The sequence below is a fragment of the Pseudophryne corroboree genome, chromosome 2 (genome assembly GCF_028390025.1).
Source record: "Pseudophryne corroboree isolate aPseCor3 chromosome 2, aPseCor3.hap2, whole genome shotgun sequence".
Taxonomy (NCBI): domain Eukaryota; kingdom Metazoa; phylum Chordata; class Amphibia; order Anura; family Myobatrachidae; genus Pseudophryne; species Pseudophryne corroboree.
The window spans coordinates 801,227,946-801,250,865 of NC_086445.1; the positions used below are offsets into that span (position 1 = coordinate 801,227,946).

At 30.7% G+C, this 22,920-nt stretch overlaps 25 non-coding genes and 1 pseudogene across 25 annotated transcripts; all 26 read right to left on the bottom strand.

Annotated features, from left to right (window-relative positions):
* Positions 1–530: 530 nt before the first annotated feature.
* Positions 531–743, bottom strand: LOC135053807 (small nucleolar RNA U3). Its single transcript, XR_010243112.1, has one exon. It is a non-coding gene; the product is annotated as a small nucleolar RNA U3 (small nucleolar RNA).
* Positions 744–1,396: 653 nt separating this feature from the next.
* Positions 1,397–1,609, bottom strand: LOC135053508 (small nucleolar RNA U3). The gene has a single exon (XR_010242849.1). It is a non-coding gene; the product is annotated as a small nucleolar RNA U3 (small nucleolar RNA).
* Positions 1,610–2,842: 1,233 nt separating this feature from the next.
* Positions 2,843–2,991, bottom strand: LOC135054079 (small nucleolar RNA U3; annotated as a pseudogene).
* A 653-nt stretch (positions 2,992–3,644) lies between these two features.
* Positions 3,645–3,857, bottom strand: LOC135053626 (small nucleolar RNA U3). The gene has a single exon (XR_010242952.1). It is a non-coding gene; the product is annotated as a small nucleolar RNA U3 (small nucleolar RNA).
* Positions 3,858–4,510: 653 nt separating this feature from the next.
* On the bottom strand, positions 4,511–4,723 carry LOC135053496 (small nucleolar RNA U3). Its single transcript, XR_010242840.1, has one exon. It is a non-coding gene; the product is annotated as a small nucleolar RNA U3 (small nucleolar RNA).
* Positions 4,724–5,376: 653 nt separating this feature from the next.
* On the bottom strand, positions 5,377–5,589 carry LOC135053934 (small nucleolar RNA U3). The gene has a single exon (XR_010243222.1). It is a non-coding gene; the product is annotated as a small nucleolar RNA U3 (small nucleolar RNA).
* A 651-nt stretch (positions 5,590–6,240) lies between these two features.
* On the bottom strand, positions 6,241–6,453 carry LOC135053990 (small nucleolar RNA U3). The gene has a single exon (XR_010243273.1). It is a non-coding gene; the product is annotated as a small nucleolar RNA U3 (small nucleolar RNA).
* A 653-nt stretch (positions 6,454–7,106) lies between these two features.
* Positions 7,107–7,319, bottom strand: LOC135053451 (small nucleolar RNA U3). The gene has a single exon (XR_010242800.1). It is a non-coding gene; the product is annotated as a small nucleolar RNA U3 (small nucleolar RNA).
* A 653-nt stretch (positions 7,320–7,972) lies between these two features.
* On the bottom strand, positions 7,973–8,185 carry LOC135053817 (small nucleolar RNA U3). Its single transcript, XR_010243121.1, has one exon. It is a non-coding gene; the product is annotated as a small nucleolar RNA U3 (small nucleolar RNA).
* A 653-nt stretch (positions 8,186–8,838) lies between these two features.
* Positions 8,839–9,051, bottom strand: LOC135053614 (small nucleolar RNA U3). The gene has a single exon (XR_010242942.1). It is a non-coding gene; the product is annotated as a small nucleolar RNA U3 (small nucleolar RNA).
* A 653-nt stretch (positions 9,052–9,704) lies between these two features.
* LOC135053635 (small nucleolar RNA U3) lies at positions 9,705–9,917 on the bottom strand. Its single transcript, XR_010242960.1, has one exon. It is a non-coding gene; the product is annotated as a small nucleolar RNA U3 (small nucleolar RNA).
* A 653-nt stretch (positions 9,918–10,570) lies between these two features.
* LOC135053806 (small nucleolar RNA U3) lies at positions 10,571–10,783 on the bottom strand. Its single transcript, XR_010243111.1, has one exon. It is a non-coding gene; the product is annotated as a small nucleolar RNA U3 (small nucleolar RNA).
* Positions 10,784–11,436: 653 nt separating this feature from the next.
* LOC135053977 (small nucleolar RNA U3) lies at positions 11,437–11,649 on the bottom strand. Its single transcript, XR_010243261.1, has one exon. It is a non-coding gene; the product is annotated as a small nucleolar RNA U3 (small nucleolar RNA).
* A 653-nt stretch (positions 11,650–12,302) lies between these two features.
* LOC135053829 (small nucleolar RNA U3) lies at positions 12,303–12,515 on the bottom strand. Its single transcript, XR_010243130.1, has one exon. It is a non-coding gene; the product is annotated as a small nucleolar RNA U3 (small nucleolar RNA).
* A 652-nt stretch (positions 12,516–13,167) lies between these two features.
* On the bottom strand, positions 13,168–13,380 carry LOC135054011 (small nucleolar RNA U3). Its single transcript, XR_010243291.1, has one exon. It is a non-coding gene; the product is annotated as a small nucleolar RNA U3 (small nucleolar RNA).
* Positions 13,381–14,032: 652 nt separating this feature from the next.
* On the bottom strand, positions 14,033–14,245 carry LOC135053972 (small nucleolar RNA U3). The gene has a single exon (XR_010243256.1). It is a non-coding gene; the product is annotated as a small nucleolar RNA U3 (small nucleolar RNA).
* Positions 14,246–14,898: 653 nt separating this feature from the next.
* Positions 14,899–15,111, bottom strand: LOC135053851 (small nucleolar RNA U3). Its single transcript, XR_010243149.1, has one exon. It is a non-coding gene; the product is annotated as a small nucleolar RNA U3 (small nucleolar RNA).
* A 653-nt stretch (positions 15,112–15,764) lies between these two features.
* LOC135053917 (small nucleolar RNA U3) lies at positions 15,765–15,977 on the bottom strand. Its single transcript, XR_010243208.1, has one exon. It is a non-coding gene; the product is annotated as a small nucleolar RNA U3 (small nucleolar RNA).
* A 653-nt stretch (positions 15,978–16,630) lies between these two features.
* On the bottom strand, positions 16,631–16,843 carry LOC135053457 (small nucleolar RNA U3). The gene has a single exon (XR_010242805.1). It is a non-coding gene; the product is annotated as a small nucleolar RNA U3 (small nucleolar RNA).
* Positions 16,844–17,494: 651 nt separating this feature from the next.
* LOC135053491 (small nucleolar RNA U3) lies at positions 17,495–17,707 on the bottom strand. The gene has a single exon (XR_010242835.1). It is a non-coding gene; the product is annotated as a small nucleolar RNA U3 (small nucleolar RNA).
* A 653-nt stretch (positions 17,708–18,360) lies between these two features.
* On the bottom strand, positions 18,361–18,573 carry LOC135053698 (small nucleolar RNA U3). Its single transcript, XR_010243017.1, has one exon. It is a non-coding gene; the product is annotated as a small nucleolar RNA U3 (small nucleolar RNA).
* Positions 18,574–19,226: 653 nt separating this feature from the next.
* Positions 19,227–19,439, bottom strand: LOC135053918 (small nucleolar RNA U3). The gene has a single exon (XR_010243209.1). It is a non-coding gene; the product is annotated as a small nucleolar RNA U3 (small nucleolar RNA).
* Positions 19,440–20,092: 653 nt separating this feature from the next.
* On the bottom strand, positions 20,093–20,305 carry LOC135053458 (small nucleolar RNA U3). Its single transcript, XR_010242806.1, has one exon. It is a non-coding gene; the product is annotated as a small nucleolar RNA U3 (small nucleolar RNA).
* A 651-nt stretch (positions 20,306–20,956) lies between these two features.
* LOC135053684 (small nucleolar RNA U3) lies at positions 20,957–21,171 on the bottom strand. Its single transcript, XR_010243005.1, has one exon. It is a non-coding gene; the product is annotated as a small nucleolar RNA U3 (small nucleolar RNA).
* A 654-nt stretch (positions 21,172–21,825) lies between these two features.
* Positions 21,826–22,036, bottom strand: LOC135053951 (small nucleolar RNA U3). Its single transcript, XR_010243237.1, has one exon. It is a non-coding gene; the product is annotated as a small nucleolar RNA U3 (small nucleolar RNA).
* A 653-nt stretch (positions 22,037–22,689) lies between these two features.
* Positions 22,690–22,902, bottom strand: LOC135053835 (small nucleolar RNA U3). The gene has a single exon (XR_010243135.1). It is a non-coding gene; the product is annotated as a small nucleolar RNA U3 (small nucleolar RNA).
* Positions 22,903–22,920: the final 18 nt, after the last annotated feature.

Consider the following 22,920-nt stretch of genomic DNA (forward strand, 5'->3'; position numbering starts at 1 on the left):
ATTCTCAACAAATTTTCAGACTACAATTCATTCACTATCATATACTGAATGATTTTCTGTGAGAGTAGACACATTTTAAGATTGTATTAGGTAACATATTATAATTTTTGCATATATAAAATTGTCTAAGCCAAAATATTAAACAGAACACTTAACAATGAAACCAATGCACTAATAGCATTGGTACTTCAAAATTTCTTATATTGCATATAGGAAATAAACTAGTGGCTTGCATTAGTTGCTGATTTGCAAAATAATTAAACAATTATTAAATAAATACACTGCAAACAAAAGGTTCTTTTAAGGAAAGCACAGTTTAAATTTTTCAAGTCCTCATTGATATGTACAACTTAAAGAAGGTTAAAATTAAAATGTAAAATAATACTCTTAGACATTGCTTTTATTGCTATATAATAAAAAACATTCTGATTCAGGAATGTTAAAACATCAATGCTTGTTCTTTCCAGCATATTAAACATTATACAAACTTAGTTTTAAATAATCATAGTTGATTTTAAAGTGTGTAATCAGCCACTCTTAATGAGCCCTCTTCTACCACTTCTTTATTAAGAAGTAGGACAGTCATCAAAAGCTAACAACATCTGCATGAAACAAAGTTCCTAACTGCCTTCATGCTGAGAAGATAGCTCTTAAACTCATCATGGTGGTTGGCAAGTTTGGACACATTCAAGCACATTTCTCACATCATTGCCTATAGAAATGATCCTTGAAAGTATAGTCTTAATTACATTTTGTTGATGGTTTAGATAGGCCATATGAATTCCTCTTTTAACTCATGGTGACATTTTTGGACCCATTCATAAAACTTGATATAGAAATTGTCAACCAATTTTCAGTTGCATAACATTCTCAACAAATTTTCAGACTACAATTCATTCACTATCATATACTGAATGATTTTCTGTGAGAGTAGACACATTTTAAGATTGTATTAGGTAACATATTATAATTTTTGCATATATAAAATTGTTTAAACCAAAATATTAAACAGAACACTTAACAATGAAACCAATGCACTAATAGCATTGGTACTTCAAAATTTCTTATATTGCATATAGGAAATAAACTAGTGGCTTGCATTATTTGCTGATTTGCTAAAGAATTAAACAATTATTAAACAAATACACTGCACACAAAAGGTTCTTTTAAGGAAAGCACACTTTACATTTGTCAAGTCCTCATTGACATGAACCACTTAAAGAAGGTTAAAATTGAAATGTAAAATAATACTCTTAGACATTGCTTTTATTCCTATATCATAAAAAACATTCTGATTCAGGAATGTTGAAACATCATTGCGTATTCTTTCAAGGATATTAAACATTACACAAACTTAGTTTTAAATAACCATAGTTGATTTTAAAGGTTGTAATCAGCCACTCTGAATGAGCCCTCTTCTACCACTTCTTTATTAAAAAGTAGGACAGTCATCAAAAGCTAACAACATCTGCATGAAACAGAGTTGCTAACTGCCTTCATGCTGAGAAGATAGCTCTTAAACTCATCATGGTGGTTGGCGAGTTTCAACACTTTCAAGCACATTTCTCCCATCATTGCCTATAGAAATGATCCCTGAAAGTATAATCTTAATTACATTTTATTGATGGTTTAGGTAGGCCATATGAATTCCTCTTTTAACTCATGGTGACATTTTTGGACCCATTCATAAAACTTGATATAGAAATTGTCAACCAATTTTCAGTTGCATAACATTCTCAACAAATTTTCAGACTACAATTCATTCACTATCATATACTGAACGATTTTCTGTGAGAGTAGACACATTTTAAGATTGTATTAGGTAACATATAATTTTTGCATATATAAATTTGTTTAAACCAAAATATTAAACAGAACACTTAACAATGAAACCAATGCACTAATAGCATTGGTACTTCAAAATTTCTTATATTGCATATAGGAAATAAACTAGTGGCTTGCATTAGTTGCTGATTTGCAAAAGAATTAAACAATTATTAAACAAATACACTGCAAACAAAAGGTTCTTTTAAGGAAAGCACACTTTACATTTTTCAAGTCCTCATTGACATGAACCACTTAAAGAAGGTTAAAATTAAAATGTAAAATAATACTCTTAGACATTGCTTTAATTGCTATATCATAAAAAACATTCTGATTCAGGAATGTTGAAACATCAATGCGTATTCTTTCAAGGATATTAAACATTATACAAACTTAGTTTTAAATAACCATAGTTGATTTTAAAGTGTGTAATCAACCACTCTGAATGAGCCCTCTTCTACCACTTCTTTATTAAGAAGTTGGACAGTCAACAAAAGCTAGCAACATCTGCATGAAACAGAGGCCCTCATTCCGAGTTGATCGGTCGCAAGGCGAATTTAGCAGAGTTACACACGCTAAGCCGCCGCCTACTGGGAGTGAATCTTAGCTTCTTAAAATTGCGACCGATGTATTCGCAATATTGCGATTACTAACTACTTAGCAGTTTCAGAGTAGCTCCAGACTTACTCTGCCTGTGCGATCAGTTCAGTGCTTGTCGTTCCTGGTTGACGTCACAAACACACCCAGCGTTCGGCCAGGCACTCCCACCGTTTCCCTGGCCACTCCTGCGTTTTTTCCGGAAACGGTAGCGTTTTCAGCCACACGCCCCTGAAACACCGTGTTTCCGCCCAGTAACACCCATTTCCTGTCAATCACATTACGATCGCCGGAGCGATGAAAAAGCCGTGAGTAAAAATACTTTCTTCATAGTAAAGTTACTTGGCGCAGTCGCAGTGCGAACATTGCGCATGCGTACTAAGCGGATTTTCACTGCGATGCGATAAAAAATACCGAGCGAACAACTCGGAATGAGGGCCAGAGTTGCTAACTGCCTTCATGCTGAGGAGAGAGCTCTTAAACTCATCATGGTGGTTGGCAAGTTTGGACACTTTCAAGCACATTTCTCCAATCATTGCCTATAGAAATGATCTCTGGAAATATAATCTTAATTACATGTTGTTGATGGTTTAGATAGGCCATATGAATTCCTCTTTTAACTCATGGTGACATTTTTGGACCCATTCATAAAACTTGATATAGAAATTGTCAACCAATTTTCAGTTGCATAACATTCTCAACAAATTTTCAGACTACAATTCATTCACTATCATATACTGAATGATTTTCTGTGAGAGTAGACACATTTTAAGATTGTATTAGGTAACATATTATAATTTTTGCATATATAAAATTGTTTAAGCCAAAATATTAAACAGAACACTTAACAATGAAACCAATGCACTAATAGCATTGGTACTTCAAAATTTCTTATATTGCATATAGGAAATAAACTAGTGGCTTGCATTAGTTGCTGATTTGCAAAATAATTAAACAATTATTAAATAAATACACTGCAAACAAAAGGTTCTTTTAAAGAAAGCACAGTTTCAATTTTTCAAGTCCTCATTGATATGTACAACTTAAAGAAGGTTAAAATTAAAATGTAAAATAATACTCTTAGACATTGCTTTTATTCCTATATCATAAAAAACATTCTGATTCAGGAATGTTGAAACATCAATGCGTATTCTTTCAAGGATATTAAACATTACACAAACTTAGTTTTAAATAACCATAGTTGATTTTAAAGTGTGTAATCAGCCACTCTGAATGAGCCCTCTTCTACCAATTCTTTATTAAAAAGTAGGACAGTCATCAAAAGCTAACAACATCTGCATGAAACAGAGTTGCTAACTGCCTTCATGCTGAGAAGATAGCTCTTAAACTCATCATGGTGGTTGGCGAGTTTCAACACTTTCAAGCACATTTCTCCCATCATTGCCTATAGAAATGATCCCTGAAAGAATAATCTTAATTGCATTTTATTGATGGTTTAGATAGGCCATATGAATTCCTCTTTTAACTCATGGTGACATTTTTGGACCCATTCATAAAACTTGATATAGAAATTGTCAACCAATTTTCAGTTGCATAACATTCTCAACAAATTTTCAGACTACAATTCATTCACTATCATATACTGAACGATTTTCTGTGAGAGTAGACACATTTTAAGATTGTATTAGGTAACATATTATAATATTTGCATATATAAATTTGTTTAAACCAAAATATTAAACAGAACACTTAACAATGAAACCAATGCACTAATAGCATTGGTACTTCAAAATTTCTTATATTGCATATAGGAAGTAAACTAGTGGCTTGCATTAGTTGCTGATTTGCAAAAGAATTAAACAATTATTAAACAAATACACTGCAAACAAAAGGTTCTTTTAAGGAAAGCACACTTTACATTTTTCAAGTCCTCATTGACATGAACCACTTAAAGAAGGTTAAAATTAAAATGTAAAATAATACTCTTAGACATTGCTGTTATTGCTATATAATAAAAAACATTCTGAATCAGGAATGTTAAAACATCAATGCTTGTTCTTTCCAGCATATTAAACATTATACAAACTTAGTTTTAAATAATCATAGTTGATTTTAAAGTGTGTAATCAGCCACTCTTAATGAGCCCTCTTCTACCACTTCTTTATTAAGAAGTAGGACAGTCATCAAAAGCTAACAACATCTGCATGAAACAGAGTTGCTAACTGCCTTCATGCTGAGAAGATAGCTCTTAAACTCATCATGGTGGTTGGCAAGTTTGGACACTTTCAAGCAAATTTCTCCCATCATTGCCTATAGAAATGATCCCTGAAAGTATAGTCTTAACTACATTTTGTTGATGGTTTAGATAGGCCATATGAATTCCTCTTTTAACTCATGGTGACATTTTTGGACCCATTCATAAAACTTGATATAGAAATTGTCAACCAATTTTCAGTTGCATAACATTCTCAACAAATTTTCAAACTACAATTCATTCACTATCATATACTGAATGATTTTCTGTGAGAGTAGACACATTTTTAGATTGTATTAGGTAACATGTTATCATTTTTGCATATATAAACTTGTTTAAGCCAAAATATTAAACAGAACACTTAACAATGAAACCAATGCACTAATAGCATTGGTACTTCAAAATTTCTTATATTGCATATAGGAAATAAACTAGTGTCTTGCATTAATTGCTGATTTGCTAAAGAATTAAACAATTATTAAACAAATACACTGCAAACAAAAGGTTCTTTTAAGGAAAGCATACTTTACATTTTTCAAGTCCTCATTGACATGAACCACTTAAAGAAGGTTACAATTAAAATGTAAAATAATACTCTTAGACATTGCTTTTATTCCTATATCATAAAAAACATTCTGATTCAGGAATGTTGAAACATCAATGCATATTCTTTCAAGGATATTAAACATTATACAAACTTAGTTTTAAATAACCATAGTTGATTTTAAAGAGTGTAATCAGCAACTCTGAATGAGCCCTCTTCTATCACTTCTTTATTAAAAAGTAGGACAGTCATCAAAAGCTAACAACATCTGCATGAAACAGAGTTGCTAACTGCCTGCATGCTGAGAAGAGAGCTCTTTATCTCATCATGGTGGTTGACAAGTTTGGACACTTTCAAGCACATTTCTCCCATCATTACCTATAGAAATGATCCCTGGAAGTATAATCTTAGCTACATTTTGTTGATGGTTTAGATAGGCCATATGAATTGCTCTTTTAACTCATGGTGACATTTTAGGACCCATTCATAAAACTTGATATAGAAATTGTCAACCAATTTTCAGTTGCATAACATTCTCCACAAATTTTCAGACTACAATTCATTCACTATCATATACTGAATGATTTTCTGTGAGAGTAGACACATTTTAAGATTGTATTAGGTAACATATTATAATTTTTGCATATATAAATTTGTTTAAACCAAAATATTAAACAGAACACAACAATGAAACCAATGCACTAATAGCATTGGTACTTCAAAATTTCTTTTATTGCATATAGGAAATAAACTAGTGGCTTGCATTATTTGCTGATTTGCTAAAGAATTAAACAATTATTAAACAAATACACTGCAAACAAAAGGTTCTTTTAAGGAAAGCACACTTTACATTTTTCAAGTCCTCATTGACATGAACCACTTAAAGAAGGTTAAAATTAAAATGTAAAATAATACTCTTAGACATTGCTTTTATTCCTATATCATAAAAAACATTCTGATTCAGGAATGTTGAAACATCAATGCATATTCTTTCAAGGATATTAAACATTATACAAACTTAGTTTTAAATAACCATAGTTGATTTTAAAGTGTGTAATCAGCCACTCTGAATGAGCCCTCTTCTACCACTTCTTTATTAAGAAGTAGGACAGTCATCAAAAGCTAACAACATCTGCATGAAACAGAGTTGCTAACTGCCTTCATGCTGAGAAGATAGCTATTAAACTCATCATGGTGGTTGGCAAGTTTGGACACTTTCAAGCACATTTCTCCCATCATTGCCTATAAAAAAGATCCCTGAAAGTATAGTCTTAATTACATTTTGTTGATGGTTTAGATAGGCCATATGAATTCCTCTTTTAACTCATGGTGACATTTTTGGACCTATTCATAAAACTTGATATAGAAATTGTCAACCAATTTTCAGTTGCATAACATTCTCCACAAATTTTCAGACTATAATTCATTCACTATCATATACTGAATGATTTTCTGTGAGAGTAGACACATTTTAAGATTGTATTAGGTAACATGTTATCATTTTTGCATATATGAACTTGTTTAAGCCAAAATATTAAACAGAACACTTAACAATGAAACCAATGCACTAATAGCATTGGTACTTCAAAATTTCTTATATTGCATATAGGAAATAAACTAGTGGCTTGCATTAATTGCTGATTTGCTAAAGAATTAAACAAATATTAAACAAATACACTGCAAACAAAAGGTTCTTTTAAGGAAAGCACACATTACATTTTTCAAGTCCTCATTGACATGAACCACTTAAAGAAGGTTACAATTAAAATGTAAAATAATACTCTTAGACATTGCTTTTATTTCTATATCATAAAAAACATTCTGATTGAGGAATGTTGAAACATCAATGCGTATTCTTTCAAGGATATTAAACATTATACAAACTTAGTTTTAAATAACCATAGTTGTTTTTAAAGTGTGTAATCAGCCACTCTGAATAAGCCCTCTTCTTCCACTTCTTTATTAAGAAGTAGGACAGTCATCAAAAGCTAACAACATCTGCATGAAACAGAGTTGCTAACTGCCTTCATGCTGAGAAGAGAGCTCGAAAACTCATCATGGTGGTTGGCGAGTTTGGACACTTTCAAGCACATTTCTCCCATCATTGCCTATAGAAATGATCCCTGGAAGGATAATCTTAATTACATTTTGTTGATGGTTTAGATTAGCCATATGAATTCCTCTTTTAACTCATGGTGACATTTTTGGACCCATTCATAAAACTTGATATAGAAATTGTCAACCAATTTTCAGTTGCATAACATTATCCACAAATTTTCAGACTACAATTCATTCACTATCATATACTGAATGATTTTCTGTGAGAGTAGACGCATTTTAAGATTGTATTAGGTAACATATTATAATTTTTGCATATATAAAATTGTTTAAGCCAAAATATTAAACAGAACACTTAACAATGAAACCAATGCACTAATAGCATTGGTACTTCAAAATTTCTTATATTGCATATAGGAAATAAACTAGTGGCTTGCATTAATTGCTGATTTGCTAAAGAATTAAACAAATATTAAACAAATACACTGCAAACAAAAGGTTCTTTTAAGGAAAGCACACATTACATTTTTCAAGTCCTCATTGACATGAACCACTTAAAGAAGGTTACAATTAAAATGTAAAATAATACTCTTAGACATTGCTTTAATTGCTATATAATAAAAAACATTCTGATTCAGGAATGTTAAAACATCAATGCTTGTTCTTTCCAGCATGTTAAACATTATACAAACTTAGTTTTAAATAACCATAGTTGATTTTAAAGTGTGTAATCAGCCACTCTGAATGAGCCCTCTTCTACCACTTCTTTATTAAGAAGTAGGACAGTCATCAAAAGCTAACAACATCTGCATGAAACAGAGTTGCTAAATGCCTTCATGCTGAGAAGATAGCTCTTAAACTCATCATGGTGGTTGGCGAGTTTGGACACTTTCAAGCACATTTCTACCATCATTGCCTATAGAAATGATCCCTGGAAGTATAATCTTAATTACATTTAGATGATGGTTTAGATTAGCCATATGAATTCCTCTTTTAACTTATGGTGACATTTTTGGACCCATTCATAAAACTTGATATAGAAATTGTCAACCAATTTTCAGTTGCATAACATTCTCCACAAATTTTCAGACTACAATTCATTCACTATCATATACTGAATGATTTTCTGTGAGAGTAGACACATTTTAAGATTGTATTAGGTAACATATTATAATTTTTGCATATATAAATTTGTTTAAACCAAAATATTAAACAGAACACTTAACAATGAAACCAATGCACTAATAGCATTGGTACTTCAAAATTTCTTATATTGCATATAGGAAATAAACTAGTGGCTTGCATTAGTTGCTGATTTGCAAAAGAATTAAACAATTATTAAACAAATACACTGCAAACAAAAGGTTCTCTTAAGGAAAGCACACTTTACATTTTTCAAGTCCTCATTGACATGAATCACTTAAAGAAGGTTAAAATTAAAATGTAAAATAATACTCTTAGACATTGCTTTTATTCCTATATCATAAAAAACATTCTGATTTAGGAATGTTGAAACATCTATGCGTATTCTTTCAAGGATATTAAACATTATACAAACTTAGTTTTAAATAACCATAGTTGATTTTAAAGTGTGTAATCAGCCACTCTGAATAAGCCCTCTTCTTCCACTTCTTTATTAAGAAGTAGGACAGTCATCAAAAGCTAACAACATCTGCATGAAACAGAGTTGCTAACTGCCTTCATGCTGAGAAGATAGCTCTTAAACTCATCATGGTGGTTGGCGAGTTTCAACACTTTCAAGCACATTTCTCCCATCATTGCCTATAGAAATGATCCCTGAAAGAATAATCTTAATTACATTTTATTGATGGTTTAGATAGGCCATATGAATTCCTCTTTTAACTCATGGTGACATTTTTGGACCCATTCATAAAACTTGATATAGAAATTGTCAACCAATTTTCAGTTGCATAACATTCTCAACAAATTTTCAGACTACAATTCATTCACTATCATATACTGAACGATTTTCTGTGAGAGTAGACACATTTTAAGATTGTATTAGGTAACATATTATAATATTTGCATATATAAATTTGTTTAAACCAAAATATTAAACAGAACACTTAACAATGAAACCAATGCACTAATAGCATTGGTACTTCAAAATTTCTTATATTGCATATAGGAAGTAAACTAGTGGCTTGCATTAGTTGCTGATTTGCAAAAGAATTAAACAATTATTAAACAAATACACTGCAAACAAAAGGTTCTTTTAAGGAAAGCACACTTTACATTTTTCAAGTCCTCATTGACATGAACCACTTAAAGAAGGTTAAAATTAAAATGTAAAATAATACTCTTAGACATTGCTGTTATTGCTATATAATAAAAAACATTCTGAATCAGGAATGTTAAAACATCAATGCTTGTTCTTTCCAGCATATTAAACATTATACAAACTTAGTTTTAAATAATCATAGTTGATTTTAAAGTGTGTAATCAGCCACTCTTAATGAGCCCTCTTCTACCACTTCTTTATTAAGAAGTAGGACAGTCATCAAAAGCTAACAACATCTGCATGAAACAGAGTTGCTAACTGCCTTCATGCTGAGAAGATAGCTCTTAAACTCATCATGGTGGTTGGCAAGTTTGGACACTTTCAAGCACATTTCTCCCATCATTGCCTATAGAAATGATCCCTGAAAGTATAGTCTTAACTACATTTTGTTGATGGTTTAGATAGGCCATATGAATTCCTCTTTTAACTCATGGTGACATTTTTGGACCCATTCATAAAACTTGATATAGAAATTGTCAACCAATTTTCAGTTGCATAACATTCTCAACAAATTTTCAAACTACAATTCATTCACTATCATATACTGAATGATTTTCTGTGAGAGTAGACACATTTTAAGATTGTATTAGGTAACATGTTATCATTTTTGCATATATAAACTTGTTTAAGCCAAAATATTAAACAGAACACTTAACAATGAAACCAATGCACTAATAGCATTGGTACTTCAAAATTTCTTATATTGCATATAGGAAATAAACTAGTGTCTTGCATTAATTGCTGATTTGCTAAAGAATTAAACAATTATTAAACAAATACACTGCAAACAAAAGGTTCTTTTAAGGAAAGCATACTTTACATTTTTCAAGTCCTCATTGACATGAATCACTTAAAGAAGGTTAAAATTAAAATGTAAAATAATACTCTTAGACATTGCTTTTATTCCTATATCATAAAAAACATTCTGATTTAGGAATGTTGAAACATCTATGCGTATTCTTTCAAGGATATTAAACATTATACAAACTTAGTTTTAAATAACCATAGTTGATTTTAAAGTGTGTAATCAGCCACTCTGAATAAGCCCTCTTCTTCCACTTCTTTATTAAGAAGTAGGACAGTCATCAAAAGCTAACAACATCTGCATGAAACAGAGTTGCTAACTGCCTTCATGCTGAGAAGAGAGTTCAAAAACTCATCATGGTGGTTGGCGAGTTTGGACACTTTCAAGCACATTTCTCCCATCATTGCCTATAGAAATGATTCCTGTAAGTATAATCTTAATTACATTTTGTTGATGGTTTAGATTAGCCATATGAATTCCTCTTTTAACTCATGGTGACATTTTTGGACCCATTCATAAAACTTGATATAGAAATTGTCAACCAATTTTCAGTTGCATAACATTATCCACAAATTTTCAGACTACAATTCATTCACTATCATATACTGAATGATTTTCTGTGAGAGTAGACACATTTTAAGATTGTATTAGGTAACATATTATAATTTTTGCATATATAAACTTGTTTAAGCCAAAATATTAAACAGAACACTTAACAATGAAAGCAATGCACTAATAGCATTGGTACTTCAAAATTTCTTATATTGCATATAGGAAATAAACTAGTGGCTTGCATTAGTTGCTGATTTGCAAAATAATTAAACAATTATTAAATAAATACACTGCAAACAAAAGGTTCTTTTAAGGAAAGCACAGTTTAAATTTTTCAATTCCTCATTGATATGTTCAACTTAAAGAAGGTTAAAATTAAAATGTAAAATAACACTCTTAGACATTGCTTTTATTGCTATATAATAAAAAACACTCTGATTCAGGAATGTTAAAACATCAATGCTTGTTCTTTCCAGCATATTAAACATTACACAAACTTAGTTTTAAATAATCATAGTTGATTTTAAAGTGTGTAATCAGCCACTCTTAATGAGCCCTCTTCGACCACTTCTTTATTAAGAAGTAGGACAGTCATCAAAAGCTAACAACATCTGCATGAAACAGAGTTCCTAACTGCCTTCATGCTGAGAAGATAGCTCTTAAACTCATCACGGTGGTTGGCAAGTTAAGACACTTTCAAACACATTTCTCCCATCATTGCCTATAGAAATGATCCCTGATAGTATAGTCTTAATTACATTTTGTTGATGGTTTAGATAGGCCATATGAATTCCTCTTTTAACTCATGGTGACATTTTTGGACCCATTCATAAAACTTGATATAGAAATTGTCAACCAATGTTTAGTTGCATAACATTCTCAACAAATTTTCAGACTACAATTCATTCACTATCATATACTGAATGATTTTCTGTGAGAGTAGACACATTTTAAGATTGTATTAGGTAACATATTATAATTTTTGCATATATAAATTTGTTTAAACCAAAATATTAAACAGAACACTTAACAATGAAACCAATGCACTAATAGCATTGGTACTTCAAAATTTCTTATATTGCTTATAGGAAATAAACTAGTGGCTTGCATTATTTGCTGATTTGCTAAAGAATTAAACAATTATTAAACAAATACACTGCAAACAAAAGGTTCTTTTAAGGAAAGCACACTTTACATTTTTCAAGTCCTCATTGACATGAACCACTTAAAGAAGGTTAAAATTAAAATGTAAAATAATACTCTTAGACATTGCTTTTATTCCTATATCATAAAAAACATTCTGATTCAGGAATGTTGAAACATCAATGCGTATTCTTTCAAGGATATTAAACATTATACAAACTTAGTTTTAAATAACCATAGCTGATTTTAAAGTGTGTAATCAGCCACTCTGAATGAGCCCTCTTCTACCACTTCTTTATTAAGAAGTAGGACTGTCATCAAAAGCTAGCAACATCTGCATGAAACAGAGTTGCTAATTGCCTTCATGCTGAGAAGAGAGCTCTTAAACTCATCATGGTGGTTGGCGAGTTTGGACACTTTAAAGCACATTTCTCCCATCATTACCTATAGAAATGATCCCTGGAAGTATAATCTTAGCTACATTTTGTTGATGGTTTAGATAGGCCATATGAATTGCTCTTTTAACTCATGGTGACATTTTTGGACCCATTCATAAAACTTGATATAGAAATTGTCAACCAATTTTCAGTTGCATAACATTCTCCACAAATTTTCAGACTACAATTCATTCACTATCATATACTGAATGATTTTCTGTGAGAGTAGACACATTTTAAGATTGTATTAGGTAACATATTATAATTTTTGCATATATAAAATTGTTTAAGCCAAAATATTAAACAGAACACTTAACAATGAAACCAATGCACTAATAGCATTGGTACTTCAAAATTTCTTATATTGCATATAGGAAATAAACTAGTGGCTTGCATTAGTTGCTGATTTGCAAAATAATTAAACAATTATTAAATAAATACACTGCAAACAAAAGGTTCTTTTAAGGAAAGCACAGTTTAAATTTTTCAAGTCCTCATTGATATGTTCAACTTAAAGAAGGTTAAAAATAAATGTAAAATAATACTCTTAGACATTGCTTTTATTGCTATATAATAAAAAACACTCTGATTCAGGAATGTTAAAACATCAATGCTTGTTCTTTCCAGCATATTAAACATTACACAAACTTAGTTTTAAATAATCATAGTTGATTTTAAAGTGTGTAATCAGCCACTCTTAATGAGCCCTCTTCTACCACTTCTTTATTAAGAAGTAGGACAGTCATCAAAAGCTAACAACATCTGCATGAAACAGAGTTCCTAACTGCCTTCATGCTGAGAAAATAGCTCTTAAACTCATCATGATGGTTGGCAAGTTAGGACACTTTCAAGCACATTTCTCCCATCATTGCCTATAGAAATGATCCCTGAAAATATAGTCTTAATTACATTTTGTTGATGGTTTAGATAGGCCATATGAATTCCTCTTTTAACTCATGGTGACATTTTTGGACCCATTCATAAAACTTGATATAGAAATTGTCAACCAATCTTTAGTTGCATAACATTCTCAACAAATTTTCAGACTACAATTCATTCACTATCATATACTGAATGATTTTCTGTGAGAGTAGACACATTTTAAGATTGTATTAGGTAACATATTATAATTTTTGCATATATAAATTTGTTTAAACCAAAATATTAAACAGAACACTTAACAATGAAACCAATGCACTAATAGCATTGGTACTTCAAAATTTCTTATATTGCATATAGGAAATAAACTAGTGGCTTGCATTAGTTGCTGATTTGCAAAATAATTAAACAATTATTAAATAAATACACTGCAAACAAAAGGTTCTTTTAAGGAAAGCACAGTTTAAATTTTTCAAGTCCTCATTGATATGTTCAACTTAAAGAAGGTTAAAAATAAATGTAAAATAATACTCTTAGACATTGCATTTATTGCTATATAATAAAAAACACTCTGATTCAGGAATGTTAAAACATCAATGCTTGTTCTTTCCAGCATATTAAACATTACACAAACTTAGTTTTAAATAATCATAGTTGATTTTAAAGTGTGTAATCAGCCACTCTTAATGAGCCCTCTTCTACCACTTCTTTATTAAGAAGTTGGACAGTCATCAAAAGCTAACAACATCTGCATGAAACAGAGTTCCTAACTGCCTTCATGCTGAGAAGATAGCTCTTAAACTCATCATGGTGGTTAGCAAGTTAGGACACTTTCAAGCACATTTCTCCCATCATTGCCTATAGAAATGATCCCTGAAAATATAGTCTTAATTACATTTTGTTGATGGTTTAGATAGGCCATATGAATTCCTCTTTTAACTCATGGTGACATTTTTGGACCCATTCATAAAACTTGATATAGAAATTGTCAACCAATCTTTAGTTGCATAACATTCTCAACAAATTTTCAGACTACAATTCATTCACTATCATATACTGAATGATTTTCTGTGAGAGTAGACACATTTTAAGATTGTATTAGGTAACATATTGTAATTTTTGCATATATAAATTTGTTTAAACCAAAATATTAAACAGAACACTTAACAATGAAACCAATGCACTAATAGCATTGGTACTTCAAAATTTCTTATATTGCTTATAGGAAATAAACTAGTGGCTTGCATTATTTGCTGATTTGCTAAAGAATTAAACAATTATTAAACAAATACACTGCAAACAAAAGGTTCTTTTAAGGATAGCACACTTTACATTTTTCAAGTCCTCATTGACATGAACCACTTAAAGAAGGTTAAAATTAAAATGTAAAATAATACTCTTAGACATTGCTTTTATTCCTATATCATAAAAAACATTCTGATTCAGGAATGTTGAAACATCAATGCGTATTCTTTCAAGGATATTAAACATTATACAAACTTAGTTTTAAATAACCATAGCTGATTTTAAAGTGTGTAATCAGCCACTCTGAATGAGCCCTCTTCTACCACTTCTTTATTAAGAAGTAGGACTGTCATCAAAAGCTAGCAACATCTGCATGAAACAGAGTTGCTAATTGCCTTCATGCTGAGAAGAGAGCTCTTAAACTCATCATGGTGGTTGGCGAGTATGGACACTTTCAAGCACATTTCTCCCATCATTACCTATAGAAATGATCCCTGGAAGTATAATCTTAGCTACATTTTGTTGATGGTTTAGATAGGCCATATGAATTGCTCTTTTAACTCATGGTGACATTTTTGGACCCATTCATAAAACTTGATATAGAAATTGTCAACCAATTTTCAGTTGCATAACATTCTCCACAAATTTTCAGACTACAATTCATTCACTATCATATACTGAATGATTTTCTGTGAGAGTAGACACATTTTAAGATTGTATTAGGTAACATATTATAATTTTTGCATATATAAAATTGTTTAAGCCAAAATATTAAACAGAACACTTAACAATGAAACCAATGCACTAATAGCATTGGTACTTCAAAATTTCTTATATTGCATATAGGAAATAAACTAGTGGCTTGCATTATTTGCTGATTTGCTAAAGAATTAAACAATTATTAAACAAATACACTGCAAACAAAAGGTTCTTTTAAGGAAAGCACACTTTACATTTTTCAAGTCCTCATTGATATGTACAACTTAAAGAAGGTTAAAATTAAAATGTAAAATAATACTCTTAGACATTGCTTTTATTGCTATATAATAAAAAACATTCTGATTCAGGAATGTTAAAACATCAATGCTTGTTCTTTCCAGCATATTAAACATTATACAAACTTAGTTTTAAATAATCATAGCTGATTTTAAAGTGTGTAATCAGCCACTCTTAATGAGCCCTCTTCTACCACTTCTTTATTAAGAAGTAGGACAGTCATCAAAAGCTAACAACATCTGCATGAAACAGAGTTGCTAACTGCCTTCATGCTGAGAAGAGAGCTCTTTATCTCATCATGGTGGTTGGCGAGTTTGGACACTTTCAAGCACATTTCTTCCATCATTGCCTATAAAAATTATCCCTGAAAGTATAGTCTTAATTACATTTTGTTGATGGTTTAGATAGGCCATATGAATTCCTTTTTTAACTCATGGTGACATTTTTGGACCCATTCATAAAACTTGATATAGAAATTGGCAACCAATTTTCAGTTGCATAACATTCTCCACAAATTTTCAGACTACAATTCATTCACTATCATATACTGAATGATTTTCTGTGAGAGTAGACACATTTTAAGATTGTATTAGGTAACATATTATAATTTTTGCATATATAAATTTGTTTAAACCAAAATATTAAACAGAACACTTAACAATGAAACCAATGCACTAATAGCATTGGTACTTCAAAATTTCTTATATTGCATATAGGAAATAAACTAGTGGCTTGCATTAATTGCTGATTTGCAAAAGAATTAAACAATTATTAAACAAATACACTGCAAACAAAAGGTTCTTTTAAGGAAAGCACACTTTACATTTTTCAAGTCCTCATTGACATGAATCACTTAAAGAAGGTTAAAATTAAAATGTAAAATAATACTCTTAGACATTGCTTTTATTCCTATATCATAAAAAACATTCTGATTTAGGAATGTTGAAACATCTATGCGTATTCTTTCAAGGATATTAAGCATTATACAAACTTAGTTTTAAATAACCATAGTTGATTTTAAAGTGTGTAATCAGCCACTCTGAATAAGCCCTCTTCTTCCACTTCTTTATTAAGAAGTAGGACAGTCATCAAAAGCTAACAACATCTGCATGAAACAGAGTTGCTAACTGCCTTCATGCTGAGAAGAGAGCTCTTAAACTCATCATGGTGGTTGGCGAGTTTGGACACTTTCAAGCACATTTCTCCCATCATTGCCTATAGAAATGATCCCTGGAAGTATAATCTTAATTACATTTTGTTGATGGTTTAGAGTAGCCATATGAATTCCTCTTTTAACTCATGGTGACATTTTTGGACCCATTCATAAAACTTGATATAGAAATTGGCAACCAATTTTCAGTTGCATAACATTCTCCACAAATTTTCAGACTACAATTCATTCACTATCATATACTGAATGATTTTCTGTGAGAGTAGACACATTTTAAGATTGTATTAGGTAACATATTATAATTTTTGCATATATAAAATTGTTTAAGCCAAAATATTAAACAGAACACTTAACAATGAAACCAATGCACTAATAGCATTGTTACTTCAAAATTTCTTATATTGCATATAGGAAATAAACTAGTGTTTTGCATTAGTTGCTGATTTGCAAAATAATTAAACAATTATTAAATAAATACACTGCAAACAAAGGGTTCTTTTAAGGAAAGCACACTACATTTTTCAAGTCCTCATTGACATGAACCACTTAAAGAAGGTAACAATTAAAATGTAAAATAATACTCTTAGACATTGCTTTTATTCCTATATCATAAAAAACATTCTGATTCAGGAATGTTGAAACATCAATGCGTATTCTTTCAAGGATATTAAACATTATACAAACTTAGTTTTAAATAACCATAGTTAATTTTAAAGTGTGTAATCAGCCACTCTGAATGAGCCCTCTTCTATCACTTCTTTATTAAAAAGTAGGACAGTCATCAAAAGCTAACAACATCTGCATGAAACAGAGTTGCTAACTGCCTTCATGCTGAGAAGAGAGCTCTTTATCTCATCATGGTGGTTGGCGAGTTTGGACACTTTCAAGCACATTTCTCCCATCATTGCCTATAGAAATAATCCCTGAAAGTATAGTCTTAATTACATTTTGTTGATGGTTTAGATAGGCCATATGAATTCCTCTTTTAACTCATGGTGACATTTTTGGACCCATTCATAAAACTTGATATAGAAATTGTCAACCAATCTTTAGTTGCATAACATTCTCAACAAATTTTCAGACTACAATTCATTCACTATCATATACTGAATGATTTTCTGTGAGAGTAGACACATTTTAAGATTGTATTAGGTAACATATTGTAATTTTTGCATATATAAATTTGTTTAAACCAAAATATTAAACAGAACACTTAACAATGAAACCAATGCACTAATAGCATTGGTACTTCAAAATTTCTTATATTGCTTATAGGAAATAAACTAGTGGCTTGCATTATTTGCTGATTTGCTAAAGAATTAAACAATTATTAAACAAATACACTGCAAACAAAAGGTTCTTTTAAGGATAGCACACTTTACATTTTTCAAGTCCTCATTGACATGAACCACTTAAAGAAGGTTAAAATTAAAATGTAAAATAATACTCTTAGACATTGCTTTTATTCCTATATCATAAAAAACATTCTGATTCAGGAATGTTGAAACATCAATGCGTATTCTTTCAAGGATATTAAACATTATACAAACTTAGTTTTAAATAACCATAGCTGATTTTAAAGTGTGTAATCAGCCACTCTGAATGAGCCCTCTTCTACCACTTCTTTATTAAGAAGTAGGACTGTCATCAAAAGCTAGCAACATCTGCATGAAACAGAGTTGCTAATTGCCTTCATGCTGAGAAGAGAGCTCTTAAACTCATCATGGTGGTTGGCGAGTAATGACACTTTCAAGCACATTTCTCCCATCATTACCTATAGAAATGATCCCTGGAAGTATAATCTTAGCTACATTTTGTTGATGGTTTAGATAGGCCATATGAATTGCTCTTTTAACTCATGGTGACATTTTTGGACCCATTCATAAAACTTGATATAGAAATTGTCAACCAATTTTCAGTTGCATAACATTCTCCACAAATTTTCAGACTACAATTCATTCACTATCATATACTGAATGATTTTCTGTGAGAGTAGACACATTTTAAGATTGTATTAGGTAACATATTATAATTTTTGCATATATAAAATTGTTTAAGCCAAAATATTAAACAGAACACTTAACAATGAAACCAATGCACTAATAGCATTGGTACTTCAAAATTTCTTATATTGCATATAGGAAATAAACTAGTGGCTTGCATTATTTGCTGATTTGCTAAAGAATTAAACAATTATTAAACAAATACACTGCAAACAAAAGGTTCTTTTAAGGAAAGCACACTTTACATTTTTCAAGTCCTCATTGATATGTACAACTTAAAGAAGGTTAAAATTAAAATGTAAAATAATACTCTTAGACATTGCTTTTATTGCTATATAATAAAAAACATTCTGATTCAGGAATGTTAAAACATCAATGCTTGTTCTTTCCAGCATATTAAACATTATACAAACTTAGTTTTAAATAATCATAGCTGATTTTAAAGTGTGTAATCAGCCACTCTTAATGAGCCCTCTTCTACCACTTCTTTATTAAGAAGTAGGACAGTCATCAAAAGCTAACAACATCTGCATGAAACAGAGTTGCTAACTGCCTTCATGCTGAGAAGAGAGCTCTTTATCTCATCATGGTGGTTGGCGAGTTTGGACACTTTCAAGCACATTTCTTCCATCATTGCCTATAAAAATTATCCCTGAAAGTATAGTCTTAATTACATTTTGTTGATGGTTTAGATAGGCCATATGAATTCCTTTTTTAACTCATGGTGACATTTTTGGACCCATTCATAAAACTTGATATAGAAATTGGCAACCAATTTTCAGTTGCATAACATTCTCCACAAATTTTCAGACTACAATTCATTCACTATCATATACTGAATGATTTTCTGTGAGAGTAGACACATTTTAAGATTGTATTAGGTAACATATTATAATTTTTGCATATATAAATTTGTTTAAACCAAAATATTAAACAGAACACTTAACAATGAAACCAATGCACTAATAGCATTGGTACTTCAAAATTTCTTATATTGCATATAGGAAATAAACTAGTGGCTTGCATTAATTGCTGATTTGCAAAAGAATTAAACAATTATTAAACAAATACACTGCAAACAAAAGGTTCTTTTAAGGAAAGCACACTTTACATTTTTCAAGTCCTCATTGACATGAATCACTTAAAGAAGGTTAAAATTAAAATGTAAAATAATACTCTTAGACATTGCTTTTATTCCTATATCATAAAAAACATTCTGATTTAGGAATGTTGAAACATCTATGCGTATTCTTTCAAGGATATTAAGCATTATACAAACTTAGTTTTAAATAACCATAGTTGATTTTAAAGTGTGTAATCAGCCACTCTGAATAAGCCCTCTTCTTCCACTTCTTTATTAAGAAGTAGGACAGTCATCAAAAGCTAACAACATCTGCATGAAACAGAGTTGCTAACTGCCTTCATGCTGAGAAGAGAGCTCTTAAACTCATCATGGTGGTTGGCGAGTTTGGACACTTTCAAGCACATTTCTCCCATCATTGCCTATAGAAATGATCCCTGGAAGTATAATCTTAATTACATTTTGTTGATGGTTTAGAGTAGCCATATGAATTCCTCTTTTAACTCATGGTGACATTTTTGGACCCATTCATAAAACTTGATATAGAAATTGTCAATCAATTTTCAGTTGCATAACATTCTCCACAAATTTTCAGACTACAATTCATTCACTATCATATACTGAATGATTTTCTGTGAGAGTAGACACATTTTAAGATTGTATTAGGTAACATATTATAATTTTTGCATATATAAAATTGTTTAAGCCAAAATATTAAACAGAACACTTAACAATGAAACCAATGCACTAATAGCATTGGTACTTCAAAATTTCTTATATTGCATATAGGAAATAAACTAGTGTTTTGCATTAGTTGCTGATTTGCAAAATAATTAAACAATTATTAAATAAATACACTGCAAACAAAAGGTTCTTTTAAGGAAAGCACACTACATTTTTCAAGTCCTCATTGACATGAACCACTTAAAGAAGGTAACAATTAAAATGTAAAATAATACTCTTAGACATTGCTTTTATTCCTATATCATAAAAAACATTCTGATTCAGGAATGTTGAAACATCAATGCGTATTCTTTCAAGGATATTAAACATTATACAAACTTAGTTTTAAATAACCATAGTTGATTTTAAAGTGTGTAATCAGCCACTCTGAATGAGCCCTCTTCTACCACTTCTTTATTAAGAAGTAGGACAGTCATCAAAAGCTAGCAACATCTACAGAAGAAACAGAGTTGCTAATTGCCTTCATGCTGAGAAGAGAGCTCTTTATCTCATCATGGTGGTTGGCAAGTTTGGACACTTTCAAGCACATTTCTCCCATCATTGCCTATAGAAATGATCCCTGGAAGTATAGTCTTAATTACATTTTGTTGATGGTTTAGATAGGCCATATGAATTCCTCTTTTAACTCATGGTGACATTTTTGGACCCATTCATAAAAGTTGATATAGAAATTGTCAACCAATTTTCAGTTGCATAACATTCTCCACAAATTTTCAGACTACAATTCATTCACTATGATATACTGAATGATTTTCTGTGAGAGTAGACACATTTTAAGATTGTATTAGGTAACATATTATAATTTTTGCATATATAAATTTGTTTAAACCAAAATATTAAACAGAACACTTAACAATGAAACCAATGCACTAATAGCATTGGTACTTCAAAATGTCTTATATTGCATATAGGAAATAAACTAGTGGCTTGCATTAGTTGCTGATTTGCACAAGAATTAAACAATTATTAAACAAATACACTGCAAACAAAAGGTTCTTTTAAGGAAAGCACACTTTACATTTTTCAAGTCCTCATTGACATGAATCACTTAAAGAAGGTTAAAATTAAAATGTAAAATAATACTCTTAGACATTGCTTTTATTCCTATATCATAAAAACATTCTGATTCAGGAATGTTAAAACATCAATGCTTGTTCTTTCCAGCATATTAAACATTACACAAACTTAGTTTTAAATAATCATAGTTGATTTTAAAGTGTGTAATCAGCCACTCTTAATGAGCCCTCTTCTACCACTTCTTTATTAAGAAATAGGACAGTCATCAAAAGCTAACAACATCTGCATAAAACAGAGTTCCTAACTGCCTTCATGCTGAGAAGAGAGCTCTTAAACTCATCATGGTGTTTGGCAAGTTTGGACACTTTCAAGCACATTTCTCCCATCATTGCCTATAGAAATGATCCCTGAAAGTATAGTCTTAATTAAATTTTGTTGATGGTTTAGATAGGCCATATGAATTCCTCTTTTAACTCATGGTGACATTTTTGGACCCACTCATAAAACTTGATATAGAAATTGTCAACCAATCTTTAGTTGCATAACATTCTCAACAAATTTTCAGACTACAATTCATTCACTATCATATACTGAATGATTTTCTGTGAGAGTAGACACATTTTAAGATTGTATTAGGTAACATATTATAATTTTTTCATATATAGATTTGTTTAAACCAAAATATTAAACAGAACACTTAACAATTAAACCAATGCACTAATAGCATTGGTACTTCAAAATTTCTTATATTGCTTATAGGAAATAAACTAGTGGCTTGCATTATTTGCTGATTTGCTAAAGAATTAAACAATTATTAAACAAATACACTGCAAACAAAAGGTTCTTTTAAGGAAAGCACACTTTACATTTTTCAAGTCCTCATTGACATGAACCACTTAAAGAAGGTTAAAATTAAAATGTAAAATAATACTCTTAGACATTGCTTTTATTCCTATATCATAAAAAACATTCTGATTCAGGAATGTTGAAACATCAATGCGTATTCTTTCAAGGATATTAAACATTATACAAACTTAGTTTTAAATAACCATAGCTGATTTTAAAGTGTGTAATCAGCCACTCTGAATGAGCCCTCTTCTACCACTTCTTTATTAAGAAGTAGGACTGTCATCAAAAGCTAGCAACATCTGCATGAAACAGAGTTGCTAATTGCCTTCATGCTGAGAAGAGAGCTCTTAAACTCATCATGGTGGTTGGCGAGTTTGGACACTTTCAAGCACATTTCTCCCATCATTACCTATAGAAATGATCCCTGGAAGTATAATCTTAGCTACATTTTGTTGATG